The following is a 10,977-nucleotide window of genomic DNA, read 5'->3' on the forward strand; positions in this document are numbered from 1 at the left end:
GATTTACAATTAACACATATTGATGGCCCATGGTAATTTCTGCACCTGAGTTTGTCCCATGTCAATATTCTTCGATGCCCCACCAACCATAGGAAAAGTGATACTTTGGGCCAGTTACCAGCTGACCAAATTCTCCCCCATATTGGATCTAGAGGCGATGTGGTCGCACTTATGATCTTGTGGGCTTTTGCAGTGGTGAAAGTTCCTTTTGGCCGGTAGCCCCAGCGAATGATGTCTTTGTCCTCAGAGTATCTCACTTGGCGCCTTTGGAGTTCCCCTTCCAGTTCCTTAATTGTCCTTTGATCAGCTCTATTGATTATCAATTCGCTTTGCTTCCATTTCCTGTATCCTTGATCAGTTTCCTGAGTCCAATGGTGCCATATTTCTTCTTGATGTCGCTCATCCTTTGAGTGGCTTGGGTGTCGACTGAGGAGACTGCTGAGTTTTGGCAATTGGTTCCAGGCATCCATCCAGAAACGTGCTATCCTGCCATTTCGAACCTCCCAAAAACTGTGTTGTTGAATCATTTGAAAGTGTTGTTTGGCTGCGTTCCAAATGAGTGAGCCTTTTGCATTGGGCGTTAGCCTGATGAGCTCCTCTTGTGGCCTGTGATTGGCATATTTAGCTGTCTAGATGGCCGCCCATGGTTTGTTGGGGATGGTTAACCATTGCCACCAGATCTTTGCGCACATTATAGCATTACTATGGCTGGGGTCTCTCAGACCAATGCCTCCTTGCTCCTTAGGCTTGCATACGGAGATCCATTTAACCAAAGCCCATTTGCGGTTTGTGCCCATCGCTCCCCAGAGAAAGTTGCGCTGTATATTTCTTATTCTTTTTATTACCCATTTAGGAGCTGCAAGGATTGAAAAAAGGTAAAGAAGCATTGCTTATAGAACAACCTTGATTAGTACTAGTCTGTTGGCGATATTCAGAGATCTATGGGTCCATGAATTTAGCCGGTGGTCAATTTTCTCAAGAAGCAAGCGCCAAGAGGAATGCTTGATAGCGGAGTCAATGAGAGGGGCTCCAAGGTATTTGGAAGGGAGGGAGTCAATGAAGAAGCCCAGAATACAAGTGATGGCCCTTTGAACGACAGGAGGGGTGTGAAAGAAAAAGATATGAGATTTGGAATTATTAATACTGGTTCCTGAGGCCTCGGAGAAATCATTCAGCAGGGATTTGTACATAGAAGCTTCTTGGACAGAGGGGTACCCGAACAACATGTTTTCGTCGACAAACTGCTGATGGGTAATAGCAGGAGAGTTGTGGATGGAAAGACCTTTGATATGCTGGGCAAGGCGAGCTTGAGTAATGTGGCGACCTAATCCTTCAGCCATGAGAACAAAGAGGAAAGGCGACAGAGGATCGCCCTGCCGGATACCTCTTGAGGGACTGAAGGGGCGGGATGGAATGCCATTGACAAGGATGGAGAAGAAAGTCGAGGAAATGAGACTATGAATCCATCGAACCCATATAGGAGAGAAACCAAAAGCTAACAACATTTTTTGTATGTACATCCAATTTAACTTATCAAAAGCTTTTGACAAGTCCAACTTGAGTATCATACCTGCTTGCTTGGTGTGCTTGAGAGAGTGTATAACTTCGTGCGAGAGGATGATGCCGTCCAGGATCTGTCGTCCTTCCACGTAGCCTGATTGTTTAGGTGAGATGAGCAGGGGCAGTAGCAGCTTTAATCTATTGGCTATGACCTTTGAAATCACCTTGTAGATTACATTGCATAGAGAAATTGGCCGAAACTTGTCTGGGGTGATACTGCCTTCTTCCTTTGGAATGAGCGCAATAAAAGTAGAATTGAGAGAGGGTAGAAGCCAGTGCAGGGTGCGCGACTCCTCAACTACTTTCCAAACTTCATCTCTGATTAATTCCCAAAAGGCGTGGAAGAAGGTGTGTTAGGCCCCTATACTACTAGTGTAACCCCTTATTGTTATTAGTATAACCCACTTATTATATTGATGTACCCATGTAGTGCCCATATTGTTACTATTGTGCCCCATAGAAGCCCACTATTGTTATTATTGTGCCTTTATATTATTATTGTTAGGTCGGCTGGATTATATTTTGACTCCTTAGACTCCTATATATAGAAAGGAGGTTTTGTCATTTGAATGATCCAATAATTGTTCATTTATGTAATGTAAAGGAGGTTTTCCCCTCGAAGAGGCTGAATTCTAAGGCGTTGATCTATCTTTTCTATCTTTTCTTGAGCTGGTTTCATAACATTTGGTATCAGAGCTTTGCATTCTAGGGTTTCGCTACTCCAAACAGGTCGTCGTGGCATTTTCGCTATAACTTTTTTTCTGTGATGTTTCAAAAGTCGCAAAAAAACCCATTTGAGAAAAAATCGTGCTGAACCTTGGGTCTGAATTTCAGAGCTTTTAGCGCGATATTTGTGGAGATATGATCTGAGGAAGTTGGTCTTTTTGCAGACTCCTGAATTACATTTAAAACAGGTGACCTGGGGAAAATCGTCATAACTTTCTCTCTGGGGATCGGATTGAAATTTCGTAAGAAGGTACAGAAAGAGGACGGACTTAGTTTTTTTGTATATCTTTTTTAGATCCAAAGGTCGAAATAGGGACACGTGGCACTTCATACAAGTTCGCTCTTCTGGAAAGGTCTATAATCAAGTCATCTTGGGAGATTGTGCATAACTTTTTCTTAGAGAATCCAATTTGGATTGGACTAGTGGCATTGGAAAGAGGAAACAGAGGGCTACTATAGTTCAAAATTTCAGAACTTAAAGATCCAAAAGTACAGAATTACAGTCGTTTCAAGGTCGAGCTCCTAAAATCAAGAAAAAGCAAGATGAGGAAGTTTGATGGCAAGGATCCGGTAAATTCGATACTTTAGATGGAGCAATATTTTGATCTACATGGTGTACAACTGTTACAAAAGGTATGTATTGCATCTTCATATTTAGAACCAGATCAATTTTTATGGTACGAAAGGCTTTGTTCTCGTAAACAACTTGTTACGTGGTCAATTTTCACGGAGGAAATGATAGCACATTATGAGGATACAAAGAGCAACACCTTCTTTAGAGAAACACCACAACAATTGGAAAGAGTAAAAGGGCTTTGTGACATAGTGGAAAGCAAAATTATGGAAACCAGGAAGCGTACCCCTCACAACTATAAAGATGGAAGTGTTGTTTCTCCTAGCCTTCCACAACCTACAAGGGTTACACCACAACAATTGGAAGAAAAAAGAGAAAAAGGGCTTTGTTACAATTGTGATAGCAAATGCACTAAAGGTCATAAGTGTGCTGAGAAGAAATTATTTTACATAGAATATGAAGAGGAGGAAGAAAAGGATCAAGAAACATCAAAAGAAGAAGATATATGCCAGGACCCCACCCCAGAGAAAGAAGAAATGAATCAGACCATATTTTGTAAAGCATTGGCAAGAATTACCACTCCTCAAACTCTCAAGATAGAAGGACATATCAAGAAGAAAAAGGGGAAAGAAATGAAAGATCACGTCGAGAAAGAAGAAATGAATCCAACCATATCTTGTAATTCATTGTTCGAAATTACCACTCCTCAAAATATCAAGATAGAAGGACATATCAAGAAGAAAAATGTTCAAGAAGTGAAAGATCACATCGAGCATCAAGAAATGAATCCTACCATATCTTGTAAAGGATTGGAAGAAATTACCACTCCTCAAACTCTAGAGATAGAAGGACATATGAAGAAGAAAAAGGTTCAAGCAGTGAAAGATCACATCGAGCATCAACAAAAAGTTCTCCAACTTTTAAAGGATAACGTCACTTCGGTGCAAAATCAAACGAAACAACAGGTAGATCAACATCGTAGTGAAAAATGTTTTGATGTAGGTGATTGGGTATTTTTTCTGCTACATCTCAAGCAAGCTATTTATGAGAAGGAAATGTTGGCAATACTACATGCACTTAAAAAATGGTGACCTTACCGAATGGGAAGACTCTTCAAGGATGAGGATGTGGAAGCATTGTTTTGTGCTATTTATATTATCCAACCAGATTGGATAAACGAAGCAAGGGAAGAATGGAAGAAGGACGAAGAAGTATGGCCACTTATTCAAAAGTTGCAAAAGATCCCAATTCAAACAATATTGCCAGAAATTGAAGAGGAAGGAAAAATCATATTAGAACCTGGAGCAGTCACAGAAACAAGAACCCGACAGCTACGAAATCGATCAATTTCAGAGTATCTCATCAAGTGGAAGAACTTACCCGCAGAAGATTCCACATGGGAGGACAAGAATTTTATACAGAAGCATCAAGAACTACTCAAGCGTTGAGGACAACGCTTTTTAAAGGAGAGGGGCATGTTAGGCCCCTATACTACTAGTGTAACCCCTTATTGTTATTAGTATAACCCACTTATTATATTGATGTACCCATGTAGTGCCCATATTGTCACTATTGTGCCCCATAGAAACCCACTATTGTTATTATTGTGCCTTTATATTATTATTGTTAGGTCGGCTAGATTATATTGTGACTCCTTAGACTCCTATATATAGAAAGGAGGTTTTGTCATTTGAATGATCCAATAATTGTTCATTTATGTAATGTAAAGGAGGTTGCCCCCTCGAAGAGGCTGAATTCTAAGGCATTGATCTATCTTTTCTATCTTTTCTTGAGCTGGTTTCATAACAAGGTGGTTGTGAATCCATCCGGGCCGGGGGCTTTTCCTTCCTTGAGCTGATGCATTGCTGTGTCTACTTCCTGTTGTTGAACAGGGCGAAGAAGGAGCTTGTTGTGATCTTCGGTGATGATTTTTGGCACGTTTCGAGTGATTTTCTCAATGGTCGGCCTTCTGTCTTTTTGGGGCTCTTGGTGAACCTGCCGAAAATGCCTTATGAATTCTTGCTCAATCGCATCATGCTCTTCTACTCTTTCCCCCCCTGCTTCTGTATGAAAGGGATAGAGTTGTGCATTCTTCGTTGTACAGTTGTTCTGTGGAAGAACTTGGTGTTTCTCTCCCCCTCCTTCAGCCATCTTATCCTTGATTTTTGCTTCCATAATATTTCCTCCTGCTTTCTCCTCTCCTCCAGTTGGTAATGAATGTGTTTCTCCTGTTCCAAAGTTTCTTCATTGTGTCCTTCTATGATTATTTTCTGTTGGAGCTGTTCCATTTCCCTATTTAGATTCTGTTGCGCCTGAAAAATGTTTCCAAAGGTTTCTTGATTCCAGAGCTTGATATGAGTTTTGAGATACTTGAGTTTTTGTTGAAACTGATACATTTTGGAACCTTCAGGCGGCTGAAAAATATTCCAGGTATTTTTGATGAAGTCTTTGAATGCGGGATGAGTGAGCCAGAACGCCTCAAAGCGGAATGGTCTCTTATTGGCATTACCCGGTCTTTGCCACTGAAGGGCGATGGGCCAGTGGTCAGAGCCTGCATAAGGGAGAATTGTTGCTGTTATGTCCCCTCCTAAGTGGACTGCGTTGTCAGTCAGAAGGAATCGATCTAGCTTGGAGGCAATTTGATGCCTTCCAATCCTTCGATTGCTCCATGTGTGCATTCCATTACAAAACTGGGTATCGATAAGGGCGTTGTTTTGAATGAACTCCTTGAAGTGCTCATTTTCCTGCTCCATCCTTGTTCGACCTCCTTGCTTTTCCTCTAATTTAGTTATCATGTTGAAGTCTCCTCCAATAATCCACAGGGGGTGGACTCTGTGTAGACTCAGTGCTTCTATCGTGTCCAATAAAGCCATTTTACTGCCCGCTTCCTGAGGGAAGTAGACATTCGTAAGATGCCCGTGAATGTTGGTACCTAGAATATGAAAGCTTGCTTGGATGATGTGGTGGGATGCGTGTATATCTGAGAGCGCTATCGCTTGCGGGTTCCATGCTATAGCGAGCCCGCCAGAAGCCCCAGAGGCATCCACTGCCACTGATCTGCTACCTACCCATGCTCTGGAGAGTATGTTTCCCAGAGTATCACTGTTACATTTTGTTTCCTGAAGGAAACAAATTTGTGGCCTTTCCTGCTTTATCATGTTCTTAATCATTCTGTGTTTTCCTGGGCTATTGAGCCCCCTTACATTCCATGATGTGAGCTTCATCTTTCACTATTAATGGTGGGTTTGTAATACTTGGTCAGCTTCACATATCTTCCTGAGTCAACCAGGATTTTCCCTAATGCAATTGTTCGTTGAAGGTCGGTTCTTCTCCCTCTTTTCTTGGAATCTTTTGGAGTGAGGCTCCCATCCCAGTGGCTGCCCGGTTGGATGCCTAACTGATGCTGCTGGTACGCCCTGGCTAGGATGACTTCCAGCGTGTTGAGTTGGTGCTCCGGTATCCTGTCAAACTCCTTCTTTTTGCATGCTGCTTCGAGCTCCAGGATATCGAGTCCTCCTAGGTCGAAGCTTTCCGGCTCTTCATCCATCACTTGTGGCTGATCCATATCTTCTGGGGCTGTGGCTGTACTCATAGTATGGATGGAGGGGGCATCCACCTCCATATCCTTTGTCTTTCCACTCAAGAACTTTCTGATTTCTTTAGGAGGCCCAAGGTTCTTTTCCGGTTGACTGGGAGGGGAAGAGGATCCAGGGGGAGGAGGGATAGCAGAGGCTGAGAGAGGCTGGAGCTTTGAGATTGTATGCAGGGGATCTTCAGTGGAATTGGCCAAGATCTCGAAGCTGTTGCTAGTTGAAGGGAGGGATGAAGCTTCTGGCTGGGGTTTCTTCCCATTCGAGGGTTTTCTATGCGATCTTTTACGATTGGTAACCTTGGTGAACCCGTCTTGGTTTTGCAAGTCAGAGGGATTGGGGGATTGGGGTTTGGCATTCAGAGGGCAATCCCTGAAGAGATGTCCAAGCGCATGGCATTTGCGATAATGAAAGGGGACATGTTCATAATCCAATGGTTGAGTCCATTCATAATCATCGTGAGAGAGACTTACTGAGTCTAGTAAGGCCTTGTCCAAGCGCATGAAGACGCAGATGTGAGCGTAGGATGTGTATTTGCATAGTTTCGTTTCTTCTGCTGCTTTTATGTATTCCCCCAGCCCATTTCCTATGTCTCTTAGCGATTCTTCATCCCAATATTCCTCTGGCAGTGAGTACATTCTGATCCATACTGGTGCCCAGCTGAGATCCTCCTTGTCCGGGTTGAATCTTGCTGCCCATTCCCTTAGATAGAGGCCAACTGAGTTGAAAAAGTATGGCCCTTCGTCCATTACTCGGTTCCTGTCCTCGATGCAGAAAAAATCGCCGTAAAGAACCCTTTTGGCCCTAGCTGTAGTGTGACATGGCCCTTGGGTTTCCATTTGGCCAAGATCCATCCCTGCAATGCTCTTTCCGTTGGCCACAATCCGATAAATTTTCCAATGAGTGCATGATCCCTCATATACTGGATTCTCCCATTGATTTTGTGACTGGGTAGTTCTATTCTAGGCCTTTCAGTTGCTATGGGTTTGCATGTGTTCGAGGTTACCTTTGGTACTTCTGTGTGCATTGTATCTCTTTCTGGTATCTCATTATTTCTTCCTGCCTGGTTGAGGGGCGCGTTTGTTTTGTCTTGCTGAGGGGGTTCTCTGTTAACCCCTTCCTCATGTACCGATCCTGAGTGCATCGATCTTGTTTGCGCCGACGGCTCTTTTTCAACTTCTGGGGAGGGCTTTGAGGCCCCCCCCGAGATTTACCCATTCTCGTCCTCACTATACCAGAAGAGTGTTGTAGGTCTGCGCTAAACTACTGCTGCAGCGCCGCTAAGACAGAAGACTCTGCGCCGTCACGGGGTTTGCTCAAACCCTAGTTGCAGAGCATTCTTCACCCTATTTGCCCTGATCATATAAATTTAAGTGTTCACCGATTTAGCTAAAATATGTTTTTAAATGCATAAATGAATTCTTTTTTTTTGCTAAAGCAAGAGTCGTACCTTCTATTCATTATAAACAAAGAACCAAATTACATATAATACAACTACCCAAAAAGACCTGAGAGACATAGAATCCACTATCCACTCAAGGCTTGGGTACCAAGCCAAAAGCTTGAAAAATGGCCCATGGGCCCACAAACTTAACAGCTAGACCTTCAAAAAACATACCAATTCCTAAACCGCCCGATGGTTTGAAGAGATCTGTCAGAAGAGCCGCATATCGGAACCAAAAAAGGTATATTCTTTGATTCCAAAAACGGACCCGATGAAAAATTAGAAACCATACTAAACAGATTTCGGGTCCGAATGGTGGAATAAACATCACGCATGTGGTTCGCCCGAAATACACAGATTCTGACCTCAAGGCTCAACATGCACGGAAGATAACCGTGGATTCTGACCCGAAATCCAGATAACCCCAAATTCCAACCCGCCCCCAGAAGCCCGCGAGATCTTCTGCCAATCAAACTTTGGAAGAGTCCATTTGATCTGAGTCGTCCAATCCGGCTCCTAAACCAGCGGCCAAGGATGATGTCGCATAGCAAAGACGACCGAAGTTTAACGGGTTGCCCTTCCAAGTTGCATGAACAATCATGACCGTTGTTCCACACAGAGAGAACCAACGGTAGAGAATCATATCGCACCGAACAAGATAACCAGATGTTAGGGTGTGATAGAGGGTGGTTTCCAAACCCTCACTCTGCCACGTGTAGGAAGTTGGATGGGATCGCTGCAAAATCACTAAAACCGTTTCCCACTTTAGAGCAATGCGATCAACCAAATACTGCCAAGGAAGCGGTTTTCCTCTTTGAGGCCCAAAAATGCAAAGATTCTGGCTGTTGGTAGAACAAGGATTCCTTCCCCGCCTGCTCGACTTTCTTGCCTGAACCAAGATCCCAGAAAAGAAGAGAGGTTCTCCGTTAATTAAGGAACTATGGTATCCACTGTGCTCCCCCCGATGAACGGTGATGACCATTTCGTTGACTCCAAGGAAATTAGCGACCATCCGTGATCGTCCCCCCACCAAAGACCAGTTTTCTATAAACTAATGACACATACGAAGGCCGAAAGGTTAGGAGCTTGCCTCCATGGCTTTATGTTTGAACACTCTCCTATCCTTTTCCTCTTGCTCACAACAAAGAGTTCTCAGTTTGCTTTGTCTCAACTCCTGCCACTCCATCGAAACCTTGACCTCTGTACTGCTAACCCCCTAATTGGCAAGAAGATCCGCCAGCTTGTTGGCCTTTCTTCGAACATGATGGAAACTGACAGTGCGCAAGTTTTGTAGGTGATCCTGAATTCTCTGGAAAACCCTGATTAATTTCCAGTGTTTGGAGACTTTCTTCGGCATTGTTCCACTATTTATTCTTTTCACTGAGTTAATTATTAATTCAGAGTCTGCTTCTACTATCACATTGCAGCAATTATCCTGACTTAGAAAATCCAGGCATTGCTCCAAAGCCATAAGTTCAGCCATGTTATTGGTAGTTGTTCCTAGGTGACAATGAAAGATGAAGATAATACTTCCCTTGGTGTCCCTAAGGACTCCTCCATACCCAGCAGTTCCCAGGTTTCCTTTTGACGCTCCATCAATGTTGTATTTTAGATATCCTTCTGGGGAGGATGCCAGAAATCCTTCTCCGTGTCCCTTGGTGTAGCCTTCCTAATAAGACCTTGAGGAGTGAGTCCCTGCAGCCCCAGCTAACTGAGAATTTTCCCATCCATATATGAGGGAGGATTTTTACAGTGGTTGTGAACAGTGGTACCCACTGTCTCCTTAAGTTGTTTCGGGATTGTCTCAAACAGGCGATATGGGGGATTTTTTTCCTCCTTGAATATTCTTTTGTTCCTCTCCTTCCAAACATTCCATATAATGAAGCTTGGTGTGAGGGCCCAGGCTGAGTTGAGAATTTCATAGTCCGAAAAATTTCCCCTCCAACTCTTGAGTGTATTAATGATGCTCCCTCTGTCCCTGTCGGAATGTTGAAAGATTTTGGCAAATATGTCCCATAGGCAGGAGGTGAAAATGGAGTTGTTGAGTAGATGCTCCATTGTTTCTTCTTGCTCCCCATAGAGTAGGCATCTATAAGGCCCCAGAAAACCCCTCTTCCTGGTGTTGTCCCAAGTCAAGATTTTTTTGTGGTGAACCAACCACATGAAGAGTTTGATTTTCATCCACCCTTGGTGCTTCCAAAGTTTCTACCAGATTTTGTCCGAAACCTGGGGATCCAGCTCAAGGAGAATGCCTTTTTCTTCTTTAAGATTAAAGGTGCCCTCTTTATTATTGCCCCATATTAGTTGGTCTTGCCCCCCTGAAACTAAGATCATCCTTTGTTCCACCATTTTCATTAGCTCCTCTGCTTTTGTTTTCAAGGGGTTGTTATTTCTGCAATCAATGTTTCTCCAGATTCTCCATTTCTCCATCTGCTGAGTGTTATCCCAGAAGTCCTTTACTTTAATTAATCCTTGGGAATCTGTCTCATGTTTAAGGTCAAGGAAGTCTTCTTTTAACAGTATTGGTTCTTGTTGCCACTTATCTTCCCAAAAAAGAGCAAGATCCCCTTCTTTGATTTCCCAGAAACTATTTTCTTGAACTAATCTTCTGTTTTCCCAGGCTTTGTTCCAGATGTATGAGCCCTTAATATTACCTGAAATTCTTATGAGATCACTAGTTTTCCAGGATCTTGCATATTTTTCTTTCCAGATATTTGCCCATTGAGTCTCTGGATTCTAAACCCAGCGCCACCATAGTTTGGCCCCTAAAACCTTGCTGAGTATTTCTTGATCATCCAAGCCAAGCCCTCCATGGTTTTTGGATCTGCAAATTTTTTCCCAAGACACTAAGGCCCATTTCTTCCTCATCTCCTCCTTACCCCAAAGGAAGTTTCTTTGTATATTTCTGAATTGCTGAAGGACTCCTTTTGGAGCTAGGAGGGCAGATAACATAAAAATAGGGATGGCTTGCAGAACAGCTTTTGTAAGAACTAACCTGCTTGCAAGATTTAAAGATCTGAAGGTCCATTTACTAACTTTATCCTGCAACTTATTGATCAAGGGTTCCCAAATGCTTTTGAGCA

The sequence above is a fragment of the Pinus tabuliformis genome, chromosome Q, assembly GCF_031772625.1.
Source record: "Pinus tabuliformis cultivar Carrire ecotype Pingquan chromosome Q, CPIR1, whole genome shotgun sequence".
NCBI lineage: Eukaryota > Viridiplantae > Streptophyta > Pinopsida > Pinales > Pinaceae > Pinus > Pinus tabuliformis.